We start from the raw sequence: 12,042 nt of genomic DNA, 5'->3' as shown, positions 1-12,042 counted from the left end.
CCGCACTTACTTCCTTGCCTGCAGCCCACTAGCTCCCCTCTCGGCCCAGCCCACCACCTCCCCGGCACCCCGCTCCCACTCCTCTTTTCCCGGGCCTGCTCCCGTGTTGCAGGCCAGCACGCACCCCGCTCTCCACGCGCGGCCCACCCAGCACCCCCACACGCGCGCGCCCGCGGCCTTCCCCTCCCGCAACGCGCGGCCCACGTCTTGGCCCAGCACACGGCGCACTCGCCCGACCCCCGCGTCCCGCTGACACACCAGGCCCGCCTGTCATCTCTATCCCCTTCGCGCCTCCGCTCCGCGCAACGGCCGCCCCGACTTCACCGGCGTAACTACCGGAGATTATTTTCCCCATCTGCGCCCCGCGACCCCCGGCTTCCCCTTTAAACCACCCCGCGACCCCCAGGAAACCCCATCCTCCCATCAGCGCCGCCCCAAACCTAGCCGCCGCTGCCCTCCAAGCTCAGAGCAGAGCAGGGCTCCGCGCCGCCGTGCCCTTGCCGCTCTGCTGCTCCACGGCCACCGAGAACCACCACCGGAGCTCCGCCTGAGTGCCAGGGACATCCCCGGTCATCTCCTCAGCCCTCTGCACCGCGCTTCACCCGGGATTTCAAACCGAAACCGCCGCCGGTAAGCTACGCCGCCGCGGAATTTCTTCGCCGCCGGTGCTTCCCCAGCCGCGCTGACCACCTCCCTGGCTTCGCAGCGCGACGCAGAACTCACTCGTGGGGACCAGAAGCCGTAGCCATCCTGCATCGACCTCACCCGCGAGAAGCTCCGAACGCCGCCGCCGGACTTCGCCGTCGACGCCTCTGCACTGTTTTCCCCGTCGAGATCCAAGCCCGGTGAGCACCGCCCAGGCCTCCTACTCCTTTTACGCTAGTTAGCCTCGGCCGTGGCGTTTTCTTTTTGCTCAGACCCCGCACGCCGGCGGGCGCCGCGCCGTGCCGCCCCCTTGCCGCGGCGAGCCAAGCCCGAGCCCTAATCCTTGATCCTGAGTGCCTATATGGGTTTTTCGTGGAGCGCTCTTGCTTCTCGACCAAAAACGGAGCCAAACCAGCCCCGGGCGGCTGACTTTGCCCAGCTCCGGCGAGCCGCCACCCTCCCGCGCCCACATCTCATCCTATCCATCCAATCCCGAGTGGACGCCTTAGATTAGATCGCGGCCCAATCCGATATGAACCGCCAGATCGCGATCCAGCGGCCGATATCTGAGGATACCGGTTCGGCCTGGTTTAATTGCAAAAGAGACCCCGCTTTTATCCGAAATCAACCCGCACTCTGTGGCAGTGTAAAAGTATTTGTAGATCTACCCGAATTTTTGCACGAACCCCCCTAAGCTTTCCCAGAATAGAACCCGCCGTCCAGGGTTGCTATTTTTTCACGTTAGACCCTAGAACTACTGTTAATTACGTTTAGGCCCTCGGTTTTTGCAGAAAACCCCCAGAAACACTGTTTTTCTTACAGTTAAGCCCCTGAAACTTGTTTTAAGCCTAGATTTTGCGTTTTAGCTCCGTTTTAGACGTTCTTTATGTCCACGCGATCATTGTAACGCGTAGAATAGTTCTAGCTTAGTTTTTCTTGCTGTTTTTTTCTATTGTTGTACTGTTTCTTAGTATATGATATTTGTTTGCATGTATGTTTACTATTGTGCCTTATTTTTGGCCATGTGTTCGAGAGTAGACGTTGATCCATCTGAGGAGCCCCAGTACCAGTACCCGGAGCAGCCGTCTTCAGATGCGTTTGAGCAGCAGCAGGAGCAGTTTGAGGAAGGCAAGTATAACATGAACACCTATCACTTTTAAATACAATCTCATACTGCATTTTAATATTGTATGCCTATAAGGATTTCCTAACCACTTTATACCCTTTATATATATCCCTTGGGTTGCATTTTGGTTAGTTGTGCGAGGTTGCTGCGCTATAACACACTTGGTCCTTTTTAATTAATTTGATTAATGGTTTATGCAACTTAATTCTGAGAGTGGCCCTCTGTGTTGTGCTTGAGTGGCTCACGTCTCGTTAAAATATGTTTTTCTAGAAACATGGTTTAGGGGGCCAGCACTGTGCTTAGTGCTTGGTTGGCCACTCTCCATAAGGACCGGTTCATAGAGCGACAACCTGGGACAACAGCGCTACCACAAGACTAGAATGGGATAGTCTTGACTTACTAATTAGGTCTTTTTGGTTTGGAGTAACTTACCTGCGGGGCAAGAGTGGTAAGCTTCAATGGTCCCTGCTCTTCCAGCTTGGTCTATGCTTGGATTGCGCTCCTGTGCTTGTACCCCCGTGAGGTGGGCCCCATCGTCGTGATCTAACTCTCGCGGTTACGCCTTACCAACGAGATTCTTTGTAACGGCCTCGTAGTGAGTTTGCTAGTCATCTCACCTAAGGAAGTGTGATGAACAACTGGCGTAGCTCACGACTTATGGGTAAAGATGTGCAACCTCTGCAGAGTGTAAAACTGGTATACTAGCCGTGCTCACGGTCATGAGCGGCCCAGATCCTCCTTTTGATTAGTGGGGTTATCTTCCTTTGGTTAGGGAGGTTTCCCCGGGTGGCTTGATTTGGTTTGGATCTCAGTAGTTCATAATTAATTTTGATTAATTACTATGTAACTGGGTTTATGGTAATTCACCAACTCGTAGTAAATAGCTTTAATAAAACTTTGCCAAGACTAAAAGCTAATGCAGTTGAGTCAGCCAACCTTAGAGCCTCATAGTTTGTGTTATACTTGTTGAGTACAAGTTGTGTACTCACTCTTGCCTACTCTACTCTTTTTCCTCTTGGGACACTCTACTGCTGCTCAGTTCCTGCCGACGCGAGGGACTTCACTCAGAGCTGCCAGGAGTATGAGGACTTCTAGGCATTCGTCTCCCAGTCGACATTCCTGTGGCGCCCTGCTCAGCTTCCGAGAGACTTCGTATATGTTTTACGCTTCCGCATACTCTGTATCAGATATTTTGTCATTATTGTAATAAATAACTTTCGTACTCGCTTTATTATATCTTTTACGTGATATGTGATGTGATATACTGTTCATTCTGTTGTATATACGTGTGACTTGATCCTGGCACGTATATGATTGCTCGGTTTATGTCCTTTTATAAACCGGGTGTTACAATCATCAACATCAAAGTACATCTGATCACCATGGTTACATCCCAGCATCACTCTATCCTATCATCAGGTGTTTGTCCGGCATTTGGAGCATCAATATTACAGCACATCCGACCACCATAAATCTACATGTAACAACAAGTATGCATACCTACCAAACAACCTAGCTGATAGCTTTGAATACTACCTAAAACCAAAAGCTAGACACCATGCTACACAGTTTGCAGATTGAGGTCAATGCAGGCTCCAGGTCCCATGCATTGGACTCTTCTTGCCGGAGACCAAGGGCACACAAAAGCCGGCTGCAACTGTTAGACAAAAGCAACATGAGCTTCACTGCTCATGCATCCTTGCTTGGACTGCAAATGGATAATAATTTAAAGTTTAGCATGTTGTCATGTACATGTAACAACAACTTCGAAATGATCAGCTACTTGTATGGTTTCTAAAAACAGGACGGCAGGTTGCTAATTAAAAAGATCAACAAAATAGTAACAATAGTGTTTCTCTATCTTCTGCGCCTTAATACATTTTGCTAAGTTATCTCGCCTGGCCACTTTGATTAACCAAGATTGCGTGGTTACATGCCTTGTCGATCTTATTTTTCTTATCATAAAAATATCACGTTATGATCAGTTAACTAAACTATCAGATTATGTTATGAGTTAATCATATAGCTTGAATGATTTTACCTTAAAATCCTTTCTCTGTTTACATATCAGATGGGGTACTAAATACTCATAAGCTAGGCTGCATCACTTTCCACTGGTATAAACTGAACCTAGTTGAAAGTATGAATGCCACAAACATCTTAGTTGCAAGAGTTCTATACTGTTCAACACTGGTCTGTTACATACAGGAGGTTGATGAAAGTAGATAGGTACATGTTCTAATCAGAGGTGGCTGCACCACCGTCACTGCTACCACTGCCATCTGCAGTTTCTTCACCAGTAAATATCTTCTTAGCAACTTTCTTGTTAGGGGATGGACAGGACCTAGAAGTACAAATATGGGTTTTTATGTTCAATAAGCAACTGGTAGAAGTAAAAAAAATAGGGTCGCTGACAGGTATAACTTTTTCTTTCTAGTGCTTTTCCATGTCTTTGTAGAGGAGCTACCAGGTGCATCTGCAGCAGCAACCAAAGCCTTGTCCTGTGTCAAGATACACCAAAATTAGAAAGAAGGCTTCTGAAGGGAACATCATTCATTTGCTACATATCAGTCTACATAGAGTAACATAAGAGTAATTCAAATGCCACTTAGTTATACATATTAGGAAGGTTAGTTTGCTTATATTGTAATAAGAAAATACTTACGATAAACCAACAAGCATGCTGAAACTTGTACAGTATACTCAAATCAAATCATATCAGAATATATTAACATTGAGTGATCAACACATATAAAATTGCTATCCCGATTCCATATACAGGCAACAAGATAGGTTAGGTTCTTTATAACTGAAACCAAAGGAGGCATGAGCATGGCCCTTATTATGCATCACTGGCCACAATTATTCTTTTACTGTACTCAGTCTCAAGTGGATACAAATTAATTCCAACAGGAGAACAAAACAATTACTAATAATCTCAAGTTGTAACGAATTAGTAGTTGCAATTAGGCAAACAATTAGAACAAACAACAGAAAGGATTGCTTGTCATATCCCATGAGTTAGCTCCAAATAATTACTGTTACTGTTTGCTGTGGCAAGCTAAGTTAATCTCACCGCAGGTGAATTTGAAATCACACAAAACTTAATTTGATGTGTTGCCTACTTCACTAAAACAGCTGTAGGCAAGGACTTCATTAACATCCAAAAACAGGAGCAGTGTGAATCACAAATGCAGGTTAGCGATTAGCATTGATAGAAATAATATTCATCTAAGCAGTGTATATGTGAGGGTAGAAGCTTACATGTATTTTATTTTATCAGAGTAATGCTTCTGATCAGAAAAGGTTCAGACTGCTGCACTTTTTTTTTGGTATACGAGAAAGAAACAGCAATCCCATACAATGCTCAGATAGTCAGTCAAAGACTAATCTTTTCTTGGAATTTAGAAAACATGGAGTATCTTCAAATTTAATTGAGTAACCAATGGACCCTTGTTTCTGGCTTCTCGCATTTAAGTCTTGCAACCTGTGGCACAGCTTCAACAGAAAATTGAAAGCTTCACATAAGCATGGAGAAAGTAAAGGAAAGGCTCATTAGAGAAAGGAGGGGCATGTTCAATTTTACTACTTTAACCAGATTCTTCAAGATAAATAAGAAGCATATCAATTAATTTGTTCCATTACTTCGCATTGGAAAAAGAACAAACACTTAGCTGAAAATCAAAGTTTACCATCCAGATGGGAAAATCACACCAGAATTTAAGATGATTTAATTAACAAAGTGCATGCTTTACTGCAGTCCTGCAAAATAATTGCACCAACACACATACAATATTCCACCTCTCTTCTGCAAAGATTACATGCTGAAAACAGGCAATGAGCACAGAGGCATGAATAGGGAATTTGTCTGATCTGAAAAATGGGCAAAAGAATTTACCTTCTCTCAGCTGTACTGATTGTTGAACAGCCATATAGTTCCAATTCTCTTCCCTTCACTCTAGTTCTTCTTTCACCGGGTCACCCTGAATCCCTGATTACATGAGGAAGCTCCTGAGTACAATAAATAAGACCACAATAAAATGGGCTGAAAGAATACCAGGATTTAGGCTTACATATAAATTAGTGCAATATAAGCTGAACAATCACATGGGAATTTACATCCTTTAGGATGAGCCCTTCGTTCCTTCGCACTTAAGTCTCAAGGTGAGGAACAAAATTTTGCAAGTCTATAAGAGCGCACACCTATACCCCAACTGCATCATTAGAGTACAAACAGAAATGCAATCCATGGATTCGAACAAATAGAAATGCAATGATGGAGAACCACCCTATCTCAGATTTGCCAACATTAGTGCTAAGTTATTGTAACATCCCGAAAATTCACTAAATTAAATCGTGCGCTAAAACTGTTTTCTTTGTCGTTGAGCTCGACTCCCCCTTAAACCCTGAACCCTAGTCCCTAGAATTTCTCCTGAACAACCCGACACCCGATTTCAAAGCACGTCCCATCCATTACCCATCCAGCGCGACGTGTCGCATCCGACCGCCGCGAATCTCTCCCTCTCTTTTTCCTCTCTCTCCGGCCCGCCTGCCCCGCTCGCGCACCACCGCTCCCGGCCGTGCACCCGACCGCACACGCCGCCCGCTGGCCCGCGCACCGCGCGATCGCCGCCGGCGCGTACCCGCTTCCCCCCCCCTCCTTCCTTTTCCCTCCTTCCCATTTTTCTTCTCTTTTCCTCTATTTCTTTTTCCCTTTTTCCATTTCTTTTCTCTTTTCCTTTTTCTTTTTCTTTTCCTTTTTCTCTCCCTCTCTCCTTCCTTTCTCCTTCTCCCTCCTCTGCCTCGCTCCCGCACGCCCGAGCGTCGCCCAGCCCGCGCGCACCCGGCCTGCCTCTCCCGCACGCGCTCACCCCGACGCCCTGTGCCCACCGTACGCCGCCCCGACCCTCCTCACGCACGCCCCGCTCCCGAACCCCGCCTCCCCTGCTCGCCGAGCACGCCCGGCCCCGAACGCCGCTCGCAGCCACCCTGCTCTCACGCGCACACGCTCATCCCACCTGCCCAGCCCGCATGCCGCCCCGGCCGACCGTGCGCGCGCACACGCGCACGCCACGCCGCGACGTCGCTCGGTCGCCACCAGCCGCCTCCACACGCGCACGCCCGGCCCCTGTCCGCTCGCCCCGCGCGCCGTGCTCCACCCTGGCCGCGCATCCGCCACGCCTGCGCCCCTGCCACTGCACGAGAGCTGTCGCACGTGCAGGCGCACGCGCGTGCTCCGACCGTCGCGACGTTCGCCGCCGCAGCAGCCCGCCGCTCGCCCACGCGCGCACGGGGCCGCGTGCGCAGCACCGCCATCACCGCCGACCGTACGCGCGCGCTGCTCCTCTACACGTCCACGCACGTGCACGTGGGCCACGCGCCTCCCCGCGCCGCACGGCACAGCGACGCCGCCTGGGTGCCCGCGCACGCGGCGAGCACAGCTCGCGGCCCACCTCCACGTGCCTGACGACGGCCTCGATGCCCTCGCCACCGCCACACGCCGCGTCGCGACACCAGGAGCCGGTCGAGCGCCATTAAAGCCCCGCCAAATCCGTCGGACTGCCACCGACACGGCCCTCCCCTCCACCGCCTCGCCACCGCCATTCCTCGGCTATATAAGGAGGTCCTCGGCGTCGCCATCGCCTCACAACTCCGGCCGCCACCACCAGCGCCCTCCCTTGCTTCCCTAGCGCCGCCGCCACAACTTCCCCCAACCGCCGCCGCCCGCTCCCGTCGAGCCGCCTCTGCGCGCCACCCTAGCTCAAGGTGAGGCAGGGGATCGGTTCCCCACAACCACCTCTCCCTCTTTCCCCGGTCCCCGGTCGCCCCCGAGGCCAGAGCGGCCGGATTGACCGCAGCCGACGCCCCTAGGCCGCCTCCTCTATTCGGCGTCGGGAGGAAGGCGATGCGTGGCTATTTTGCATTTAGGCCCCCCCCTCTCCTCCCATTTTAGTAAAGAAACCTCCCACCCTTTTTGCCATCTTACAAAAGAAACCCTGCCCTTTATTCTATTTCAAAATAAACCCTTTTTACATGTAAACAAAATTCTAAATATATCCTAGACCTTTCCAGGACAACCCAGATATTTCCAAAAATTACAACTAGGCCCCTGACCCCTTATCCGACCCCCGAACCTTTACACGACCTATTATTTCATGTATCAAATGACCTCTGATCAACCCAAAACTTTACCAAGTATCTCTTAACTCAGTTTCGGCCATGCCATTAGGAATCCACTCGAAAACTTTACTCCATACTCCATATTTTATGTGTTTCCGATTCGAGCTCAACGATAAATCTTTTATTTCTTTTTCTTGATTGTGTGTTTGTTCGTATGCGTCGTAGACCACGGTGTGAATGAAGGAGAGCCCGTCGACGAGCAGTTCTGCGAGCAAGCGAACGAGGACCAGTTCCGCGACCCCAAGCCCGAAGGACAGGACCTCCCCGAAGGCTACGAAGACGGCAAGTTCAATCCCATCCTTTGATGCATGTTTCTGTCCTAGTTTTTATAAACACAACCCAATGGCCTGCTTTATAAAATTGCATATGTTTTGCTTGCATGAAAACATGGTTGGATAGCCACCCCTTGATTTGTGATGACCATTCCTTGACCACCTAGATTAATGTCTGATTTTGCTTGGACGTTAATCGATATTAGAACGCTTAGGACTTTACTCATAATACGATTTATTTTATAAAGAAAATGTGTGCGTGTGGGATGGGATAAATGTGGTGTTTTTGTAAAGAAAGTTTAGACGGGATGGATGGCATTTCTACGGATTTGCCATTTGGTGTGCTCGTGCCAATGTGGCAGGGCAAAGAAGGGAGATATCCATCTTGTCGTGTCTAAGGACCGAGTTGGTGTGTCATCTCACCTAACTCCACTATCGTGCAAACCACTCGACCGTTGAATGGGCAACGGCTTAGCATAAATCCCACTAGTTAATTTGATAGCCATCAGGAGAGCTGAGAGCAACGGGTGACTAAGGAGAAGGGATAAGCCCCGAGTGACTTATGCCCGGTTATACCTAAGTGAACGGTCGATGACCCCTTGGTGCATCCCGTGATGGCTAGTCAGGTCTAGCTAAGGTGGGTAATGGCTATGTCGGGATCTACACCGACACTTCGGTGCTCGTGTTGTGGTACCCGCTTGTGGGTAAAGTTGCACACCTCTGCAGAGTTAAAAGCTATTCGAATAGCCGTGCCCACGGTATTGGGCGAGTTACGGTGTGGTCACATAACTAGTGTTTCATCGGGATGGGCTGGTGTGAGTTGTTTTGGTTCAATGTCCGGCAGTTGTGCCGTGTGCTACGACGGATGGGGAGTCCGGTAGCAGTTTAAAACTTAAACTCCGTGTTACTCAAAACAAAAACTGGTTTCTGAAATGTTTTCTGCTAAATAAACCCCTGCATAAAATTTAGCTTTCTACAAATTAAACCGTAACCTTACCCTTGATTTACCTGTGCATATTATTCTGATATAACCCCCTCCGTGGGTGTGGTTGGACTTGCTGAGTACGTTTGTACTCACCCCATTCTTACTTTTTACAGAGGAAGACCCAGACTTCGTACCTGACGACGCTGAGTAGGGTTATCGTTCTGCACCCAACCTTGCCTGTGGAACCGGCCCTGTCGAGATGCCTTCGCTGTCGCGATACTCTGAGCCCGAGCTGGATCCCATGTGGGTCGCGCTCTGGTGCTATGTTGTAGCCTGGTTACTTATTATCATTATCTGTATCGAGTGTCCTCCAAGGTTTGTACGGTTATGAACTATCTGATGTAATAAATGTGACATCAGCCTCCTGGGACTGGTGTTTTATATCACATTTAAGTCTTCTCTTATGAGGGGACGCTTCAGTTATCACATTCCAGGACGATCACAACTTCTAAAGCAGACAAGCAATAACTCAGTAGCAGCACATGACTCAACAAAGAAGGCGTACCTGACTGGGGCCTAAATTATGGGGGGTGGCCCGTCCAGCCGGACCAGTCCATTGTGTATGGAAATAGTTTTCTTTAGAAAAGTTCAGAATAGTTTAAACACAAAAATGGGTAACCAATAAACACAACCCTTCACTGAGAACAATGTTTGGTTCACTACCACATTAAGGAATCCTAATTGGTTTGATAACTGAGAACCATAAAAGCGAGAGGTTTTGCAATGTGTTCACAGTTTTGGTTTGGTTTATATCAGATCGGCCTAAACACTGTTCAAGCAATGTATTTCCACAAGCAAGCATGCTGCTAGAAGGAATGGCTGTCCACCTATGCTTGGAGGCCTCATAACTCTGAATAGGTGGTTAGTTTATATCTAACAACTGCTGCTTTAGCTAAGAACCCGTGATTCAGTGTATTCCTGAGGTAGATGAGAATATCAGCAGCCTTACTGCTAGCAAAATTTTCTTGTTCCTTCTACAAGTAAATAAAACAGTGACAGCAGAAGGTCTTCTTTCCAACAAAAGCTTTACAAAGAACACAATATAATTACTATAGAAGATGGAACCTGAGATGGAACTTCTACTTATATTATTCACTAAAAGACATGAGCTAGTTATAGAAGATCTGAGTTTGCAAGGATCTCAAATCTAGCCATCTGCACTCCAAAAAAAATTCTAAAACGGAAAAAAATCCTCACCACACGGGATGACCCAACACTACCAAACATTTCTGGGAATAGCCAACACTAATAATTGACGATGTAAGATAGGTAAAAGAAAGGTTTGTGAATGACATGAGAAAAGAAATAGATACCAAAGCCCGTGTCAGATGATTAATCTAGGGCAACTGCAAACACATGGAAAGGAATAGAGGAGGGACAAGCTCACCCTGGGATCGTTCGGCTCAAACCCAAGAAGGCTGCCGCAATGGGCGTTCCTCAGAGCAGGTCGCGGAATCCATATCAGCATCTGCACTTGCACAGGAAGAGCAAGAAGCTGCGGATTAGGTCAAGGCACGATTGATTCAAAGCAGCTGAAAGAGAAGTGCATGAAGAGATGAGAGGGAAGGGGCCGTCAGGCCGCTGCCCCGCCGCTGCACCAGCACCAACGGAGGAGGGGGGAGGGAGAGAAGGGTCACCCACACCGGAAGACAAGGTGGGGTGCCCCGCCGGCCCTGCAGCCGCTGCTCGCCCAGCCGCTGCCCCCGCAGCCGCGGCCCTCGCCGGATCCGGAGGAGAGGAGCGCCGTGGTGAGGGGGGCAGGGAGGGGCGGCATCGGGAGCGGGGAGCGGCGCACGGCACCGGGGGGGGGGGGGGGGGGGGAGAGCGACGACTCTGGGGAGGAGAGGAGGAGATGGTGGATGAGGATGGGTGGAAGGACTGCGATGCAATTTTAAGAAAAGAGAAGGGCGGTTTCGCAAAAATGACTGCAGGCGTGCCGCGTGCCGCCGCGTGTCCCGTGAAGTGCGGGGAGAGGAGCACAGGGCAGTTACTTTTAACCATTCCGATGCACCGCCTCAACTTGAGAACCATGATACGGGCTAGTACACTCTCGACACAGTGGAAGCCGCTTCCTTATTTGCTAACAAATCTTTATCTTCGCGTCGACGATTTCAGACCTCGAACAGGGATTTTAGTGATGAGGCAGCTCAACAGCCTGATGAGCCTTTATACCGAAACAGTAAAGAGATTGCTGGCTCCCATGACCGAACGCGCCATCAAGGTCCTGCGCCTCCGTTTCTACCTGACGGATCCTCACCTGAACCCCATCGGCTCCATAGTAACCAGCGTCCTCGAGCGCGGGGGCACCAAGTTCCTCGAGTTCATCGTAGTGACGGAGCGACACGACGTGCAATGCAGCGAGGAGGACAACGTCCATTTCGGACGGCGCTTCGTCAGGCAGCGGTGGATCTAGGATTGCACCATAGGGTATGCCGCAAAAAAAAAATTTCATATATAATCAAGTATAATCAATAATTCAAGGTGCAGCATTAGCATTACTGATGACCAATTCAAAGAAAAGAAATCTGATAGGGTAGCTGCAGTTTCAAAATTGCTGTTACATATTTGTGGATAAAAAATTCAAAATTAATATAATTGTGTTTATAAGAACAATATACCTTCTCAGGTTTGATAATGTAAGAAGTGGCCGAAGATAAAGCGGACATAATGGCAAGGAAATATTGATCAGTATCAACCTTTGTGTAATGTTGTTGTTACTAGACTTCTAGGGGCCGAGAGACAAATCATGAAAAAAATGTACGAGCATGCACCACACCAGCAAATGGCAGCCGTCCTGCACAGCAAGCCAGCAGGCCGCAGGCGGAAGGACCGGG

At 49.0% G+C, this 12,042-nt stretch overlaps 1 protein-coding gene and 1 long non-coding RNA gene across 15 annotated transcripts in view; one reads left to right on the top strand and one right to left on the bottom strand.

Annotated features, from left to right (window-relative positions):
* LOC120695697 overlaps window positions 1-12,042 on the top strand; it is a 34,284-nt gene that overhangs the window by 20,920 nt on the left and 1,322 nt on the right. The gene's annotated exons all lie outside the window — the stretch shown is intronic.
* On the bottom strand, window positions 3,140-11,015 carry LOC120695699. 13 transcript variants are annotated; one of them, XR_005683809.1, is made up of 7 exons: window positions 10,846-11,015; window positions 10,596-10,676; window positions 5,845-5,974; window positions 5,670-5,762; window positions 5,036-5,258; window positions 4,196-4,272; window positions 3,140-3,479 (listed from the first exon to the last, which is right to left on the bottom strand). It is a non-coding gene; the product is annotated as an uncharacterized LOC120695699 (long non-coding RNA). The 13 variants fall into 13 exon arrangements; XR_005683810.1 differs by having other exon boundaries at window positions 10,850-11,015; XR_005683804.1 differs by having other exon boundaries at window positions 5,036-5,269; window positions 10,596-11,015.

This window comes from Panicum virgatum, chromosome 2K (genome assembly GCF_016808335.1).
Source record: "Panicum virgatum strain AP13 chromosome 2K, P.virgatum_v5, whole genome shotgun sequence".
In the NCBI taxonomy this organism is placed as follows: domain Eukaryota; kingdom Viridiplantae; phylum Streptophyta; class Magnoliopsida; order Poales; family Poaceae; genus Panicum; species Panicum virgatum.
This window is presented reverse-complemented; position numbering and strand designations above follow the sequence as displayed.